Here is a 20,257-nt window from a genome sequence, read left to right on the forward strand (position 1 = left end):
GTGAGATGGGACAATGGGTAGTAAGAAAACATGGTGGGAGAGAGGACGATGGGTAGTAAGAGAACATGGTGTGAGATGGGACAATGGGTAGTAAGAAAACATGGTGTGAAAGAGGACAATGGGTAGTAAGAAAACATGGTGTGAGGGAAGGATGATGGGTAGTAAGAGAACATGATGTAGGAGGAGGATGATGGGTAGTAAGAGAACATGGTGTGAGAGAGGACAATGGGTAGTAAGAGAACATGGTGTGAGGGAAGGATGATGGGTAGTAAGAGAACATGGTGTGAGGGAAGGATGATGGGTAGTAAGAGAACATGGTGTGAGAGAGGACAATGGGTAGTAAGAGAACATGGTGTGAGGGGAGGAGGATGGGTTGTAAGAGAACATGGTGTGAGGGAAGGATGATGAGTTGTAAGAGAACATGGTGTGAGGGGAGGAGGATAGGTTGTAAGAGAACATGGTGTGAGGGAAGGATGATGAGTTGTAAGAGAACATGGTGTGAGGGGAGGAGGATGGGTTGTAAGAGAACATGGTGTGAGGGGAGGAGGATAGGTTGTAAGTAGAGATGAGCGAACGTACTCAGTAAGGGCGATTTCGCAATCGAGCACCGCGATTTTCGAGTACTTCACTACTCTGGTGAAAAGTACTCGGGTGCGCTGTGGGTGAGTGGGGGGTTGCAGTGGGGAGTGGAGGGGAGAGAGAGAGGGCCCCCCACTGTTCCCCACTGCTATCCCCCGCTCCGCCGCGCCTCCCCCTGCCCCCCGACGCACCCGAGTAGTGAAGTACTCGAAAATCGCGGTGCTCGATTGCGAAATCGCCCTTACCGAGTACGTTCGCTCATCTCTAGTTGTAAGAGAACATGGTGTGAGGGAGGAGGATGGGTTGTAAGAGAACATGGTGTGAGGGAGGAGGATGGGTTGTAAGAGAACATGGTGTGAGGGAGGAATGATGAGCTGTAAGAGAACATGGTGTGAGGGAGGAGGATGGGTTGTAAGAGAACATGGTGTGAGGGAGGAATGATAGGCTGTAAGAGAACATGGTGTGAGGGAGGAGGATGAGTTGTAAGAGAACATGGTGTGAGTGAAGGATGATGGGTTGTAAGAGAACATGGTGTGAGGGGAGGAGGATGGGTTGTAAGAGAACATGGTGTGAGGGCAGGATGATAGGTTGTAAGAGAACATGGTGTGAGTGAAGGAGGATGGGTTGTAAGAGAACATGGTGTGAAGGAAGGATGATGGGTTGTAAGAGAACATGGTGTGAGGGGAGGATGATGGTTTGTAAGAGAACATGGTGTGAAGGAAGGATGATGGGTTGTTAGAAAACATGGTGTGAGGGGAGAATGATGGGCTCTAAGAGAACATGGTGTAAGGGAGGATGATGGGTTGTAAGAGAGCATGGTGTGGGGAAGGATGATGGGTTGTAAAAGAACATGGTGTGAGGAAAGAATGATGGGTTGTAAGAGAACATGGTGTGAGGGAAGGATAATGGGTTGTAAGAGAACATGGTGTGAGGGAGTAATGATGGGTTGTAAGAAAACATGGTGTGAGGGAAGGATGATGGTTTGTAAGAGAACATGGTGTGAGGGGAGGATGATGAGTTGTAAGAGAACATGGTGTGAGGGAGTAATGATGGGCTGTAAGAGAACATGGTGTGAGGGAGGATGATGGGTTGTAAAAGAACATGGTGTGAGGGAAGGATGATGGGTTGTAAGAGAACATAGTGTGAGGGGGTAATGATGGGTTGTAAGAGAACATGGTGTGAGGGAGTAATGATGGGCTGTAAGAGAACATGGTGTGAGGGAGGATGATGGGTTGTAAGAGAGCATGGTGTGGGGAAGGATGATGGTTTGTAAAAGAACATGGTGTGAGGAAAGAATGATGGGTTGTAAGAGAACATGATGTGAGAGAAGGATAATGGGTTGTAAGAGAACATGGTGTGAGGGGAGGATGATGGGTTGTAAAAGAACATGGTGTGAGGGAAGGATGATGGTTTGTAAGAGAACATGGTGTGAAGGAAGGATGATGGGTTGTAAGAAAACATGGTGTGAGGGAGGATGATAGGTTGTGAGAGAACACGGTGTGAGGGAAGGATGATGGGTTGTAAGAGAACATGGTGTGAGGGAGGATGATGGGTTGTAAAAGAGCATGGTGTGAGGGAGGATGATGGGTTGTAAAAGAGCATGGTGTGAGGGAGGATGATGGGTTGTAAAAGGACATGGTGTGAGGGAGGATGATGGGTTGTAAAAGAACATGGTGTGAGGGAAGGATGATGGGTTGTAAGAGAACATGGTGTGAGGGAGTAATGATGGGTTGTAAGAGAACATGGTGTGAGGGAGGAATGATGGGCTGTAAGAGAACATGGTGTGAGGGAAGGATGATGGGTTGTAAGAGAACATGCTGTGAGGGGAGGATGATGGGTTGTGAGGGATATGGCAATTAGAACCAAATGTCCTAATTGCCAAAAAATGTTTTTTTCCCCAAAAAAACAAATAAAAACAGTAATTCACGGTTATATAAAATATTATGGTTTAGATGTAGTCAGACTGTGCGTATGTTTGATTATGTTTAGCCTAACGTACGTTTTTTTCTTGTGTGTGACTGAAAAATGTAGTTAACTACGTTTTTCCATTCCACAGAAAAGTGTATACTTTTTTTAACATTGTAGTCAATGAACAATGTAAGGCAGTACATTACCACGCGCTTGTGTTTGATAAAGGCTTCCTAGAAAACCCGAAACGCGTTGCATATACTTTATTAAACCTTTGGGATTTTAGACAACATCTCCAAATTCTGATTTATTAAGAGCTCTTCTGGATTGAGGGGTGCCGTGGTGCAGGCACCCCCACAAAGTAAGTCCCCTATTCCATCTATATCCATATCACTGGAGCGTCAAGGGTTTTTTCTGTCTGTTATCCTATCTCCTTTTGCCCTCTGGTATATATATACACCTAGAGCCACCACGTGGCCCTCTCCTACTGGGATGTCGACAAGACCAGTGCCAATGGAATTCCTACCAGAGCTTTCCCTTTAAAAATACATTATTGGTTGTTTTCAGCCCACCAGGATTTCTTGACGTACCTGGACACCAGGCGGGTCCTGCTACGTCTGGGTGAGTCTCACATTTTTTGAGATATTCCTTGATATATATCCTATTTTTTTTTCATATTTAATGGTATTTAATGTCTATATCCTGTAATAATATAGCACTCTAGAAAGGCCTCTAGTCCCCTCCTAAACTCCATCAACTTTGTCATCACCGTGTGCTCAGGCACAGAGTTCCACAGTCTCACTGCTCTTACAGTAAAGAACCACCTACTGTATTGGTGATGAAAACTTCTTTTCTCTAACTGTAAAGGATACCTTCTTGTTACTTTTGTAGTCCTGGGTATAAACAGATCATGGGAGGTATCCTTGTCTTGTCCCCTAATGTATTTCTACATAGTTATGTGGTCGCCCCTTAACCATCTTTTTTCGAGGGCGAATAATCCCAATTTTGATAGCCTCTCTGGGTATTCCTGTCCTCTCATTCCATTTATTAATTTAGTTGCCCTTTGAACCTCCTCAAGCACTATAAACATCTTTCCTGAGTACTGGTATCCAGAACTGTACACAGTATCCCATGTGTGGCCTGACAAGTGCCTTATATAGTGGAAGAATAATATTCTCGTCCCTCACCCCTATACCTCTATTAATGCACCTCAAGACCTTATTTGCTTTTGCAGCAGCTGACTGGCATTGATTGCTCCAGTTAAATCTACAGTTCACTAGTACCCTCAGGTCTTATTTCATATCACTTTTCCATAGCAGTACTCCATTTAGTGTATATTGGTGACATCTGTTTCTCCTGCCCATGTGCATAACCTTACATTTTTCAGTATTGAACTTCATTTGCTATTTATCTACCCAAACCCCCAGTTTATCTAAGTCCATTTGCAGCCGTACATTGTCCTCTATTGTATTATCGTGTAGAATTTCATATCGTCTGCAAATATTGATATTTTACTATGCAGTCCTTCTATTAGGTCATTGATAAATATATAGAACTGAAAGGGGCCTAGTACCCGCTAGCGACACTGGCCTAATCAGAGTATGAACCATTGTTCTACCTACAAAGAACAGAGCAGAGGAGAAATTGGTACAGCAAGAAATACCTTTTCCCACAAAGAACTGTGTAGTAAGCACACCGAGTCCTCTTGAATGGAGAAAAGAAGTGCTGTTGTGAAGAAGAAAAGGAGAGCGCTGATTGTAGGGGATTCCCTATTGAGAGGAACAGAGGCCGCTGTCTGCAGACTGACATAACCTCACGAGAAGTGTGCTGTCTTCTAGGTGCACAAATCAAAGATGTGTCTGATAGGCTGTCAAGACTCTAAAGTTCACAGAACACCACCTATTCCTACTAATACATGTAGGGACAAATGACACTGCAAAAAAAGGACCTTGCAACTATCTGCAGACTTTGAAGACCTTGGAAAGAAGGTGAAGGAACTAGGAGCACAGGTAGTCTTCTCATCCATCCTCCCAATGGATGGCCATGGAACAGGATTCTAGAGGATCCTGGAACAGGATTCTAGAGGTGAACAACTGGCTACGTTGGTGGTGCAAAGATTTGGATTTCTAGACCATGAAGTGAATTATGTGTATGATGGACTGATTGCTAGAGACGGATTGCACCTTACAAAAACAAGTAAGCATATATTTGGTGGGCGCCTTGCTTCACTCATTAGGAGAGCTTTAAACTAAAACAATATGGGATGGGAAGTGAAAGGCCAGGTAAAAATATACAGCTAATTACTACAATTGAGAACACTGCTATTAGAAGTGGAAAGTAAGAACAAAAACAAAAAATTCTGAAGGAAAGTAGAGTAGCAAGAGACACCGATCACAAACTAAAATGTTTTTACACAAATGCCCAGAACATGGGAAACAAACAAGGAGAATTGGAGCTCCTAACACAGGAAGAGAAATATGATGTTGTAGGCATCACGGACACTTGGTGGACTGATACACATGATTGGGATACAAGGCTTAAAGGATGCAACTTATTTATACGAAACAGACCTAAAAAAAAGAGGGTAGGAGATGTTGTGTTGTAAGTTAGGAAAGCATTCATCTCCACTGAGATTCACGTTTCAGAGCATGGGAGTTCTGTGTAAACTGTTTGGGTAAGATTACAAGGAGAGAACAACAGAAAGACATTTACTATAGGCTACCTGGACAAGCAGAAGATATTGATGAACACTGTCTACATTAGATGTCCAAGCTCTCAAAAAAGCATGATATAGTGATCATGGGAGATGTTAATTATCCAGACATTTGTTGGGAATCTCTCTCAGGTAAAAGTAATGGATCCAACAAATTCTTATCCGCTCTTGCTGACAGTTTTATCTCCAAAAGGTAGAAGAAAAAACAAAGGGATCTGCTATCTTGGACCAAATTCTTACTAACAAGGAGGGAATGGTTGAGGAAGTAAGGGTGGCTGGGACCTTAGGAGGCAGTGATCATGCTATCCTTGAATTTTGGATAAAAAGGGGAGGAAGACCGAAAAAACTCAGAGCTCAAAGTTGGATTTCAGAAAGGCAGATTTTAATGAACTCAGAAAGAGGGTGAGAAGAATCCAATGGCTGGATATTCTTAAGGACAGAAATGCCCAAGAAGGTTGGGAAATATTGCAAAACGAGATTCTTAAAGGACAACCATTAACAATCCCTAAAAAAAGGAAGAATAGAAAGCATTTAAAGAGACCAAGATGGATGAACACAGAACTTGCACACATATTAAAAATTAAGAAAAATATGTTTATCAAATGGAAAGAGGGGGGAATCTCTAAAGAAGAATATAATACAGTCTGCAGAAACTGTAGGGCAAGTCTCAGAAAAGCTAAAGCTAGTAATGAATTGAGGCTTGCAACAGAGGCCGAAAGCAATAAAAAAGGATTTTCGGGGTATGTCAAAAGCAAAAGAAAAGTCAAAGATGCTATTGGATGCTTACAAGATGAAAATGGTGAATTGGTTAAGAAAGGTGTTGAGAAGGCCAAACTTTTAAATTCCTATTTTGTATCTGTTTTCTCTCAGAAAGTAGATGGAACATCAACTGATCTTCTCTGTGCTATTGGGGGAATAAAAGAATGCAGGCTCTCTGTAAGCAGAGAGATGGTGAGGGAACACTTAGCTAACTTAAATGAATTCAAGTCTCAAGGTCCAGATAAATTACATCCTAGTATACTAGAGGAAGCAGCAGAGGTAATTGCTGAAGCACTCACCACAATTTTTTGAAAATTCATGAAGAACAGGAGAAGTCCAAGAAGATTGAAAAAGGGCAAATGTTGTCCCTATCTTCAAAAAAGGGAAGATGGTGGATTCAGGAAACTGCAGGCCTGTGAACCTGACTTCTATACTGTGAAAGATCTTTGAATAAATTATTAAACAGCATGTATGCAAGTACTTGGATAAAAATAGACTAATTAACCAGAGCCAGCATGGGTTTGTATCAAACACGTCATGTCAGACGAATCTAATTTCCTTCTATGACAGAATCACCGACTGGGTTGATCAGGAAAATACAGTGGATATAGTACATCTTGACTTTAGTAAAGTATTTGACAAAGCGTCTCATACAATACTTACTGAAAAAATGACCAAATACAGGATTGACAAGGCAACTGTTGGTGGATTCACAACTGGCTAAGTGATTGTACTCAAAGAGTTGTCATAAATGGCTGCACATCCAAGTGGAAGAATGTATCAAGTGGGGTACCACAAGGCTCTGTCCTAGGTCCAGTGGTGTTCGAAATTTTTATTTAAAAGATGTGGAGAAAGGAATTGATCAGAAACTGATCAAATTTGCAAACGACACAAAGCTAGGAGGGATAGCTAACACTAGGGAAGAGAGGGAGGGTATTCAAAAACATCTAGGAAAGCTTGAACAGTGGGCGACGACTAACAGAATGATATCTAACAAGGAAAAATGCAAAGTCCTACATCTAGGCAAGAAAAATGAAAAGAAAACCACATACAGAATGGGAGGAATTGGGCTAAGCAGCAGCACATGTGAAAAAGACTTGGGTATACTAATAGCTCATAGACTAAACATGAGTCAACAATGTGATGCAGCAGCCTAAAAGGCAAACACAATTCTGGGATGTATTAAGAGAAGTATAGGGTCTAGGTCATGTGAGGTCATTATCCCTCTCTACTCTTCCTTAGTCAGACCTCATCTGGAATACTGTGTCCAGTTCTGGGTACCCCACTTTAAAAAAGACATAGACAAACTGCAGTAAGTTCAGAGAAGAGTTACCAAGATGGTGAGTGGTCTGCAAATCATGTCCTATGAGGAACGGTTAAAGGATCTGGGAATGTTTAGCTTGTAAAAAAGAAGGCTGAGAGGAGACTTAATAGCAGTCTACAAATATCTGAAGGGCTGTCACAGTGCAGAAGAATCAGCCATATTCTCATTTGCACAAGGAAAGACCAGAAGCAATTAGATGAAACTGAAAGGGAGGAGACACAAATTAAATATTAGAAAAAACTTTCTGACAGTGAGGGTGATCAATGAGTGGAACAGGTTACCACAGGAGGTGGTGAGTTCTCCTTCAATGGAAGTGTTCAAACAAAGGCTGGACAAATATCTGTGTGGGATGATTTAGTGAATCCTGCACTGAGCATAAATTGGACCCGATGACCCTGGAGGTCCCTTCCAACTCTACCATTCTATGATTCATTTATTACCACCCTCTAAAGTGTTGAACTTCAAAACTTTATTAGAAAAAAAACAGTTTATAGTGAAAAACCTATAGGTTTTCCTATAAAAATGGATCAAAACGTAAATATATGCTTAAAATGCATGTGTTTTTACACATTGAAACGTGAAACATACATGAAAGTGGCAGTCTGGACGGCCCCTTAAAGAGTTCCTGCACTTTCCTCTTCGGAGTGCTCCTGCTCCGTCTGCTTCCTCTTCTAGCTAAAGATGGCCCCATAGTGCACCATATATATGGGACCGTCTTCAGCTGGCGGAAGTTGCCGAAAACAGCCAACCGAGCAAGACCATCTACGCAGCAGAAAGTGCAGTAACTCCTTAAATTTCCTGAGGTAAAAGGTTATTCAAAGAAAAAATAAACTCGCAGACATCACAACTAAGTGTTTCACCCCTAAAATCATGAAAATGTAAAAAGAAGACCACAAGGTGTACGTTTTTCTGTTACGTTTTATGATATTCAAGTTTTTAATTAGGCTGGATTTACACGGCCGTATTTTCGCACACAATATGCATAGAATAAAACCCACTGATTTCAATGCATTTATCCACATTTCTGTATTTTGTGTGGGCATGTCTGTAGCGCAATAAAAAAATAGAACATGCTCTAGAAGCCAATGGGGGCACAAATGCTCGCGCAAGGGCATTAATTAAACACTGCGTAACTCCACAGGAAAAAGAACACATCTGGTACTCAATAAGACTAATTAGCCATTTCAATTGGTGCATCTTTGTTTGCCACGCGGAAAAGAACATGCCTTGTGGTTACAAAAAGTACAGCAAAATATGCTGATGCCTACACAAAAAAACATTGTTCATCCTCTATAAATGCTACGCTCAGCCGCACAAATATGCCTGTGTGAACGGGCCTTATATGCTAGCAGGGCCGTGGAGTTGTAAGGCCAAGCTTCTCTAAGCAATGACTTCATAAACGGCTCTTTAGCACTAACAATTGAACTCTTTCAAGAACAGAGATTTTCTATTCTTTCATTTTTTTGTCTGTGCCTTCCGAGAGCTGACTTTTTTTTTCATTATTATGTCGACAGCCGTATGAGGCATGGGTTATCGATGGACCAGTTGTATATGTACATCCTGGGTGCGTGCGGTTTGTATGCAGCGGGATAGGGAGCAGATCCCATTCCATACATGGCCGGTTCATGCTGATCATGGCTATTACATGCACTTTTTACCACGATTACCGCAGCATTGTGAATGGTACAACGCTCCCATTGATTTCAATAGGTCCTCGTAGACCTTTGCACATTATCTTCTAACACCGTGATTTTCGAGAGCTGTCTGTTCTATTTTGGCACATTTTAACGCACCTCATCACCCATTACAATGACGGGGTGCGTTAAAAATAACTTGAACTCAATATCCTGTGTTTGAAAATGCAAGAAAACAAATCACAGTATTTTGCTGATGCAGTGTGTGAGAATGGCCTTAACCCTGTAAATGTCACTGTCTATTCTTACTAGTGGCATTTATATCTTCTGCCGTGATGAGATTGCGAGGCATTGATCGGTCGTCATGGCAGCTGGGCTGGCTTAATGCAGTGTTGGCAGAAATACTAAAAGTATTCGAAGGATCATAAATGAAATTTTTCTTTTTATTGTTGTAAAAAATAGAGGGTATTAAAAGTTAAAAAAAAAACTTTTCTCGTATTCCTAATAAAAAAAATCAAGCCAAAAGCCTATTTGGTATTGTTGCATCCGTAAAAGTCCAATCTATCAAGGTAATGGATTATTTATCTTGCAGTATGAACCTCGTAAGGAAAAAAAGAACACCAGAATTGTGCTTTTTTTGGTCACACTGTTTCCAAGAAAAAATGGAATAATTAATGTTCAAAAAGTTGTATGCACTTCTAAACGGTACCATTAGAAACTACAGGATGTCCCGCATAAACGAGCCCTCACGCAGCTATGCCAACAGAAGAAAAAACTTATTGTAGTCAGAAAATCGCATCAGAATTTTTTTTTCAAATATATTTAATAGAGATGAGCGAACGTGTTCGTCCGAGCTTGATATTCGTGCGAATATTAGGGTGTTCGGGATGTTCGTTATTCGTAACGAACACCATGCGGTGTTCGGGTTACTTTCACTTCCTTCCCTGAGACGTTAGCGCGCTTTTCTGGCCAATTGAAAGACAGGGAAGGCATTACAACTTCCCCCTGTGTTGTTCCAGCCCTATACCACCCCCCTGCTGTGAGTGGCTGGGGTGATCAGGTGTCCGCCGAATATAAAAGTCGGCCCCTCCCGCGGCTCGCCTCAGATGCCGTGTGAGTTAGATGAGGGACAGTGCTGTTTGTACCGGAGCTGCTGTAGGGAAAGAATTGGTAGTTAGTGTAGGCTTCAAGACCCCCCAAAGGTCCTTATTAGGGCCACTGATAGCTGTGTGTTGGCTGCTGTTAGCAGTGGCAATTATTTTTTTTCTCAAAATCGCCTCTGCAGAGCGTTGCACCCGGCATTAGGGACAGAAGTGCTGCATAGGCAGGGAGAGTGTTAGGAGTGAGTGTAGCCTTCAAGAACCTCAACGGTCCTTTCTAGGGCCATATTTAACCGTGTGCAGTACTGTGCTGGCTGCTGTTAGCTGTGCTGCATTTTTTTTTTCTTCTCAAAATCGCCTCTGCAGAGCATTCCACCCTCCATTGATACTACAGGGAAAGAATTGTATAGGCAGGGCCACAACACAGTTATTATTCATTGAATATACGCAGTGCTGCCTTTTGGTGGAAAAAAACTGAAAATAATTCTATTTGTCCTGCCTCTGTCCGTCCTAAGGGCGGTGGACACGTGTCGGCTGCATGTGCAACGTTTAAAAATCAGACGCACCCAGCTACGTTTTACTCCTGGCTTCGCCATTTGCTTTCCTTAATTGGGAAAAAAAATACCTGCTCTGCCAGAGTTAATAACTCTGCTACCCTCACGTTCTGTGACACATTAGCAGGGACACAGCACAGTTATTAAACTTCTCATGTTCATTGAATATACGCAGTGCTGCCTTTTGGTGGAAAAAAACTGAAAATAATTCTATTTGTCCTGCCTCTGTCCGTCCTAAGGGCGGTGGACACGTGTCGGCTGCGTGTGCAACGTTTAAAAATCAGACGCACCCAGCTACGTTTTACTCCTGGCTTCGCCATTTGCTTTCCTTAATTGGGAAAAAAAATACCTGCTCTGCCAGAGTTAATAACTCTGCTACCCTCACGTTCTGTGACACATTAGCAGGGACACAGCACAGTTATTAAACTTTGATTATTCATTCACTAGAGGCAGTGGGGCCTTTCGTTTTCAAAAAACGGAAAAAATTATATTTGGCTGCAGTCTTGCGCCAATTTATTTCCTGCCTGTGAAATCAAATCACTGGTAATACAGCATGCTGAGGGGTAGGGGTAGGCCTAGAGGACGTGGACGCGGCCGAGGACGCGGAGGGCCAAGTGAGGGTGTGGGCACAGGCCGAGCTCCTGATCCAGGTGTGTCGCAGCCGACTGCTGCGCGATTAGGAGAGAGGCACGTTTCTGGCGTCCCCACATTCATCGCCCAATTAATGGGTCCACGCGGGAGACGGTTATTAGAAAATGAGCAGTGTGAGCAGGTCCTGTCCTGGATGGCAGAAAGTGCTTCGAGCAACCTATCGTCAACACGCAGTTCTGCGCCGTCCACTGCTGCAAATCCGAATCCTCTGTCTGCTGCTCCTCCTTCCTCCCAGCCTCCTCACTCCACTACAATGACACCTGCTCAGGAGCGGGAACACTCCCAGGAACTGTTCTCGGGCCCCTGCTTAGATTGGGCAGCAGCGGTTCCTCTCCCACCAGAGGAGTTTATCGTCACTGATGCCCAACCATTCGAAAGTTCCCGGGGTCCGGGGGAAGAGGCTGGGGACTTCCGCCAACTGTCTCAACAACTTTCTGTGGGTGAGGAGGACGATGACGATCAGACACAGTTGTCTTGCAGTGAGGTAGTAGTAAGGGCAGTAAGTCCGAGGGAGCAGCGCACAGAGGATTCGGAGGAAGAGCAGCAGGACGATGAGGTGACTGACCCCACCTGGTGTGCAACGCTTACTCAGGAGGACAGGTCTTCAGAGGGGGAGTCAAGGGCATCAGCAGGGCAGGTTGCAAGAGGCAGTGCGGTGGCCAGGGGTAGAGGCAGGGCCAGACCGAATAATCCACCAACTGTTTCCCAAAGCGCCCCCTCGCGCCATGCCACCCTGCAGAGGCCGAGGTGCTCTAAGGTCTGGCAGTTTTTCACAGAGACGCCTGACGACCGACGAACAGTGGTGTGCAACCTTTGTCGCGCAAAGCTCAGCCGGGGAGCCAACACCAACAGCCTCACCACCACCACCATGCGCAGACATATGATGGCCAAGCACCCCACAAGGTGGGACGAAGGCCGTTCAGCGCCTCCGGTTTGCACCCCTGCCTCTCCCCCTGTGCCCCAACCTGCCACTGAGATGCAACCCCCCTCTCAGGACACAGGCACTACCGCCTCATGGCCTGCACCCACACCCTCATCTCCGCTGTCCTCGGCCCCATCCAGCAGTGTAGTTCAGCGCACCGTCCAGCCGTCGCTTGCGCAACTGTTGGAGCGCAAGCGCAAGTACGCCACCACGCACCCGCACGCTCAAACGTTAACCGTCCGCATAGCAAAATTCATCAGCCTTGAGATGCTGCCGTATAGGGTTGTGGAAACGGAGTCCTTCAAAAGTATCATGGAGGCGGCGGCCCCGCGCTACTCAGTTCCCAGTCGCCACTACTTTTCCCGATGTGCCGTCCCAGCCCTGCACGACCACGTCTCCCGCAACATTGTACGCGCCCTCACCAACGCGGTTACTGCCACGGTCCACTTAACAACGGACACGTGGACAAGCACAGGCGGGCAGGGCCACTACATCTCCCTGACGGCACATTGGGTGAATTTAGTGGAGGCTGGGACAGAGTCAGAGCCTGGGACCGCTCACGTCCTACCCACCCCCAGAATTGCGGGCCCCAGCTCGGTGGTGGTATCTGCGGAGGTGTATGCTTCCTCCACTAAAGCATCCTCCTCCTCCTCCTCTGTCTCGCAATCAAGATGTGTTAGCAGCAGCATGTCGCCAGCAGTCGGTGTCGCGCAGTGTGGCAGCACAGCGGTGGGCAAGCGTCAGCAGGCCGTGCTGAAACTACTCAGCTTAGGCGATAAGAGGCACACGGCCCACGAACTGCTGCAGGGTCTGACACAGCAGACCGACCGCTGGCTTGCGCCGCTGAGCCTCCAACCGGACATGGTCGTGTGTGACAACGGCCGTAACCTGGTGGCGGCTCTGCAGCTCGGCAGCCTCACGCACGTGCCATGCCTGGCCCACGTCTTTAATTTGGTGGTTCAGCGCTTTCTGAAAAGCTACCCACGCTTGTCAGACCTGCTTGTAAAGGCGCGCCGGCTCTGCGCACATTTCCGCACACGGACGCTGCCACCCTGCAACATCAGTTTAATCTGCCAGTGCACCGACTGCTGTGCGACGTGCCCACACGGTGGAACTCTACGCTCCACATGTTGGCCAGGCTCTATGAACAACGTAGAGCTATAGTCGAATACCAACTCCAACATGGGCGGCGCAGTGGGAGTCAGCCTCCTCAATTCCTTTCAGAAGAGTGGGCCTGGTTGGCAGACATCTGCCATGTCCTTGGTAATTTTGAGGAGTCTACCCAGGTGGTGAGCGGCGATGCTACAATCATTAGCATCACTATTCCTCTGCTATGCATCTTGAGAAATTCCCTGCAAACCATAAAGGCAGCTGCTTTGCGCTGGGAAACGGGGGCGGGGGAAGACAGTATGCCGCTGGATAGTCAGGGCACACTCCTGTCTATTTCTCAGCGCGTACAGGAGGAGGAGGAGGAGCATGAGGAGGATGAGGAGGAGGGGGAAGAGACAGCTTGGCCCGCTGCTGACGGTACACCGGCTGATTGCCTGTCATCCTTTCAGCGTGTATGGCCTGAGGAGGAGGAGGAGGAGGAGGATCCTGAAAGTGATCTTCCTAGTGAAGACAGCCATGTGTTGCGTACTGGTACCCTGGCACACATGGCTGACTTCATGTTAGGATGCCTTTCTCGTGACCCTCGCGTTGCACGCATTCTGGCCACAACGGATTACTGGGTGTACACACTGCTCGACCCACGCTATAAGGAGAACCTGCCCACTCTCATTCCCGAAGAGGAAAGGGGTTCGAGAGTGTTGCTATACCACAGGACCCTTGCGGACAAGCTGATGGTAAAATTCCCAGCCGACAGCGCTAGTGGCAGAAGGCGCAGTACCGAGGGCAAGGTAGCAGGGGAGGTGCGGAGATCGAGCAGCATGTACATCCCAGGCAGTGCAACAGTCTTTAAGGGCCTGGCCAGCTTTATGGCTCCCCACCAAGACTGTGTCACCGCTCCCCAGTCAAGGCTGAGTCGGCGAGAGCACTGTAAAAGGATGGTGAGGGAGTACGTAGCCGATCGCACGACCATCCTCGGTGACGCCTCTGCCCCCTACAACTACTGGGTGTCGAAGCTGGACACGTGGCCTGAACTAGCGCTGTATGCCCTGGAGGTGCTTGCTTGTCCTGCGGCTAGCGTCTTGTCGGAGAGGGTGTTTAGTGCGGCTGGGGGAATCATCACAGATAAGCGTAGCCGCTTGTCAACCGACAGTGCCGACAGGCTAACACTCATCAAGATGAACAAAGGCTGGATTTCCCCAGACTTCTGTTCTCCACCAGCGGACAGCAGCGATACGTAAGCAATACGTAGGCTGCACCCGCAGATGGAAGCTACGTTCTCTCTCACCATCCAAAACGGGGACATTTCTGCTTCATCAATCTGTGTCTAATATTCCTCCTCCTCCTCCTGCTCCTCCTCCTGAAACCTCACGTAATCACGCTGAACGGGCAATTTTTCTTAGGGCCACAAGGCTCACTCAAATAATTTTTCTGAACAATTTTTATAAGTTTCAATGCGCTTAAAAGCGTTGGAACTGTAACTTGAACCAATTTTTCGTTACACTGGGCTGCCTCCAGGCCTAGTTACCACTTAAGCCACATTAACCAAAGCGATTAATGGGTTTCACCTGCCCTCTTGGCTGGCCATGGCCAATTTTTGGGATGTACATTAGTACTGTTGATACAGCAATTTTTGTGGGCCCTCGCCTACAGTGTAATCAAATTAATTTTTAGCCCACCTGCATTCCAGCTGACGTTACCTCAGCTGTGTTGGGCAATGCAATGGGATATTTCTATGTACCGCCGGTGGCTTCCTGGCTCCCACCCAGGCAGTGGGTCCACAGGGAGTTTAACCTACATGTGTCCACTTCTAAAGAACCCCAGTCAGACTGGGGCATGCAGTGTGGGCCGAAGCCCACCTGTATTACGCACGACATTACTACCTCAGCTGTGTTGGGCAATGCAATGGGATATTTTTGTGTACCGCCGGTGGGTTCCAGGGAGCCACCCATGCTGTAGGTGCACACGGAGTGTAACCTACATGTGTCCACTTGTAAAGAACCCCAGTCTGACTGGGGCATGCAGTGTGGGCCGAAGCCCACCTGTATTACGCACGACATTACTACCTCAGCTCTGTTGGGCAATGCAATGGGATATTTTTGTGTACCGCCGGTGGGTTCCAGGGAGCCACCCATGCTGTCGGTCGACTGGGACTTCACAATAGGGAGTTGTACCTGCCTGTGTCTATGAATTAAAAAGCCCGGTCTAACTGGGGCATGCAGACACCTTGACAGAATGAATAGTGTGTGGCACATAGGTTCCCCATTGCTATGCCCACGTGTGCAGCTCCTGATGGCGGTGGCACAGGATTCTATTTCTCATTGCTTCTGTACAGCATTGTGGGCTATCGCCCCGCCCCTTTTAAAGAGGGTCGCTGCCTAGCCGTGCCAACCCTGTGCAGTGTGTGCCTGCGGTCCCTCGTCATGGCAGACGCACTTCTAAATAGACATGAGGGTGGTGTGGCATGAGGGCAGCTGAAGGCTGCACAGGGACACTTTGGTGTGCGCTGTGGGGGGGAGGGGGGGCGGTTGGGCAGCATGTAACCCAGGAGAAGTGGCAGTGGAGTGTCATGCAGGCGGTGATTGTGCTTTGTTGGAGGTAGTGTGGTGCTTAGCAAAGGTATGCCATGCTAATGATGGCTTTTCAGAAGTAAAAGTTGTTGGGAGGGGGGGCCCACTCTTGCCGGTATTGTGGCTTAATAGTGGGACCTGTGAACTTGAGATGCAGCCCAACATGTAGCCCCTCGCCTGCCCTATCCGTTGCTGTGTCGTTCCCATCACTTTCTTGAATTGCCCAGATTTTCACACATGAAAACCTTAGCGAGCATCGGCGAAATACAAAAATGTTCTGGTCGCCCATTGACTTCAATGGGGTTCGTTATTCGAAACGAACCCTCGAACATCGCGGGAAGTTCGTTCCGAATAACGAGCACCCGAGCATTTTGGTGTTCGCTCATCTCTAATATTTAACTTTTTAAAAGTAAAGCAAAAAAAAAACTATATAAATTTGGTGTCATAATCGTACTGACCCACAGAATAAAGTTACCATGTCAATTTTGCTGTGATATGTACGCTGTAAAAACAACACCCCACCCCCACCCCAAAGATGGGTGAGTTACAGTTTTTTTCGATTTGGGACCTTTCACACAGAACGGAATTTTGCCAATTAGTGCAGATTTTGTTGTATTTTTAGGCCTCGTTCAGACGGGCGTGGTTTACGCGCTGCTACAGCAACATGCAAACCACGCTTCTATAGCAACTAATCGGTTGCTATGGAAGTGCTCACACAGAGCTTTTTTACCAGCGCAGAATCTGCGCTGGTAAAAAAGATAGGACAGTAAGTGCCGACTCACCTGTCAGCTCCATACTGAAGCACTGTCCATGGTGCTGACCACAGGCTCCTATGTAAGCCATGGCAGGACTCTTCTCACGGCATGGACATGTGAATGGGCTGCTATGTGGACCACAAAGCACCTCGTTCACTGCAGAATTCCTGCATGTCAGCAGCGTGGTTTACACGTGGCTGTAGCAGTGTGTAAACCACGCTCGTCTGAACGAGGCCTAACAATGAAATGTGCTCTGCAGAACATCCGGCGGGATTTCTTGTGTTTTTTTCCACAGACTTTAATTGCCGAATTGTATCTCCTGTATGACAGAAATTTGCAGCAACAATTCCACAAGACGTCCTTAATTCCGCAGCACAAAGCTTTTCTGTAGCGAAATTTAATCTTGCGGTTTTCATGATGTCCTGATTTTAACAGTTATGGAATTTAAGGCCATCAGGATAGCATTGTGATGCAGAAATGCCAACCCAGACAAATTCCATCCCATATAAATGGTCCCTTTCATTCCACTTAGAAATGTTTAACCCCTTAACACTCCATGACGTACAGTTATGTCATGGGGGAGGAGCGGGGGGGTTCCGCTCCATACAATGCGGGTACCGGCTGTTTCTTACAGCTGTCACATGTTGGCAACAGCTGCGATCAGCACTGTCGCTGATTGCAGCTGTTAACCATTTAAATGTCGCTGTCAGTTCTGACAGGGGCATTTAAATGCCCCAACAACGGGGTGCTCTTTAAATTGCCCTGGAAGCCGCCAGCCTTCTGAAAGCCTCCAGGGCTGTAATTGCAGATTGCCTATTGAGCCATGCCGCTTTATAATTTGCCTGTCAGACCGCTGTGTAATTTCATACTATGGTATTATATTATATTGCAGGAGTAATCAAACGATTGTAAGTTCATGTTCTCTATGGAAACTAAAAAAAAAATGTAACAATCAGTTTTAAAAAGTCTTATTAATTATTAAAAGGTAATAAAAGTCTTTTAAAAAAAACAAACTTCTGCCATATTTATAATGAAAAAAATCAAAATAAAAAAACTCCTAATCTTATTTGGTATTGATGCATCCATAAAAGTCCAATCTTTCAATTAACACATTATTTACCTCGCACCGTGAACGTTGTCAGAAAATAAAATACACAACTTTATAAATGCATGTTTTGTTCACCCCTCCCCTTAGAAAAAATTTAATAAAAAGCGATAAAAAACCAAAGATACTCCAAAATAGTACCAATAGAAACTACAGGATGCTCTACAAATAATAAGTCGTTGCATAACTATGTCGACGGAAAAATTAAAAAGGTATGGCTATCAGAAGATGGAGGCAGAAAATAATTTACTTTTATTCCAAAGATATTTTTTTAAAGCAGTACAGTAAAAAATAAACCTATATAAATTTGGTACCCTAGTTATTAGAGTTGAGCGAACATGCTCATTCGAGTATTAGCATACTTGATGGTGCTCGTTACTCGAGCGAGTACCACGCCGAGTTCGGCCCCTCCCCGTTTTGACCTCTCACCGCATTACCACTTCCTGCTGTGACGTGCCAGCGTCCGCACGCCCACAGCAGTGAGAGAGAGAGATCGGCAACCGGAGGGTCAAATACAAAAATGCTCGGGTCTCCCATTGACTTCATTGGGGTTCATTACTCGAATAGAGCTCTCGAATATTACAAAAAGCTCACTCCACTTAGAATTTTTAAAAAGTTTTTACATGGTTCATTAACCTCTTAATGACCATGCGCAGTAAGTATAAGGCGCTTGGTCATGGGCTTTAATCCAGGCCGATAGCAAAAATATGAGAAATTTGAGAGAAAAATTTGCGCGCTTTTCTGGCCAATAGAAACACAGGGAAGGCATTATAACCTCCTCCTGTGACATTCCAGCCCTATCCCACCCCCCTGCAGTGAGTGAGATCAGATGACACCTGAGTATTTACATCTGCCCCGCCCGCGGCTCGCCACAGATGCACTCTGAGAGAGATCAGGGAAAGTACTGTCTTGCTGTAGCTGCTATAGGGAGAGTGTTAGGTGTTATTTTAGTCTTCAAGAACCCCAACGGTCCTTCTTAGGGCAACATCTGACCGTGTGCAGTACTGTTGAGGCTGCTTTTAGCAGTGTTGCACAATTTTATTTTTTTTTGTATATCAGGCGTGCAGACCATAGCGTCCTCAGTCTGCAGTCATTTTACAGAGTATAGGGGCAGTACTGCTGAGGCAGGGACAGTGGTACAGGGAAAGAGATATACTGGCTATATAGGCAGTGGGCTTTTTCCCAAAAAGTGGAAAAAAATACTATATTTGGCCTGCCTGTGACCGTCTTCAGTTTACGGCGTGTGTGCTGGGGGTAGTAGTCGCTGATTAATACCCAGCCTTGCGCATAATTGTTTCCTGGCTGCACTGTGCTTTCAGTAACCACAGTCATCCTCCAACAGGGAAATCCATATACAGGCTATATCACAGGCAGTGAGCTTTTTCCCAAAAAGTGGAAAAAAATACTATATTTGGCTTGCCTGTGACCGTCTTCAGTTTACGGCGTGTGTGCTGGGGGTAGTAGTCGCTGATTAATACCCAGCCTTGCGCATAATTGTTTCCTGGCTGCACTGTGCTTTCGGTAACCACGGTCATCCCCCAACAGGGAAATCCATATACAGCCTATATCACAGGCAGTGGGCTTTTTCCCAAAAAGTGGAAAAAAAATACTATATTTGGCCTGCCTGTGACCATCTTCAGTTTACGGCGTGTCTGCTGGGGGTAGTAGTCGCTGATTAATACCCAGCCTTGCGCATAATTGTTTCCTGGCTCCGCTGTTTCCGTTACATGATTGCCGTCATCCCGCCAGAGGGAAAGAGTATACATATATACGCTGCATACGGTGTCTGTCTGGTTTTTCACCTCACCATTTAAAAAAATGGAAGCAAAATACTTAAGGCCTACCACTGGCCTTTGGCCACTTGACTGGTTCTGCCATGTGAATTCCAGTACCTCAGTCATACGCACCTAGGTCTCACTACAGGCTTGCGCATAATTGTTTCCTGGTTCTGCTGTGCATTCCGTAAGTGAAGTCAGCCTCCAACCACAGGCCAATAAGCGGCACATTTAATTACAGCGTTCTGTTTCTGCTCTACTCGTAATATACCATGCTGAGGGGTAGGGGTAGGCCTAGAGGACATGGACGGGGGCGAGGACGCGGCCGACTGCTGCGGGATTAGGAGAGAGGCAAGTTTCTGGGGTCCCCAGACTCATCTCACAATTAATGGGTCCACGTGGTAGACCTTTATTAGAAACTGAGCAGTGTGAGCAGGTCCTGTCGTGGATGGCAGAAAGTGCATCCAGCAATCTATTGACCACCCAGTCTTCTACGCTGTCCACAGCTGCAACTCTGAATCCTCTGGCTGCTGCTCCTTCTTCCTCCCAGCCTCCTCACTCCATGAAAATGACACATTCTGAGGAGCAGGCAGACTCGCAGGAACTGTTCTCGGGCCCCTGCCCAGATTGGGCAGCAATGGTTCCTCTCCCACCGGAGGAGTTTGTCGTGACCGATGCCCAACCTTTGGAAAGTTCCCGGGGTCCGGGGGATGAGGCTGGGGACTTCCGGCAACTGTCTCAAGAGCTTTCAGTGGGTGAGGAGGACGATGACGATGAGACACAGTTGTCTATCAGTGAGGT

This window comes from Eleutherodactylus coqui, chromosome 9 (genome assembly GCF_035609145.1).
Source record: "Eleutherodactylus coqui strain aEleCoq1 chromosome 9, aEleCoq1.hap1, whole genome shotgun sequence".
Taxonomy (NCBI): domain Eukaryota; kingdom Metazoa; phylum Chordata; class Amphibia; order Anura; family Eleutherodactylidae; genus Eleutherodactylus; species Eleutherodactylus coqui.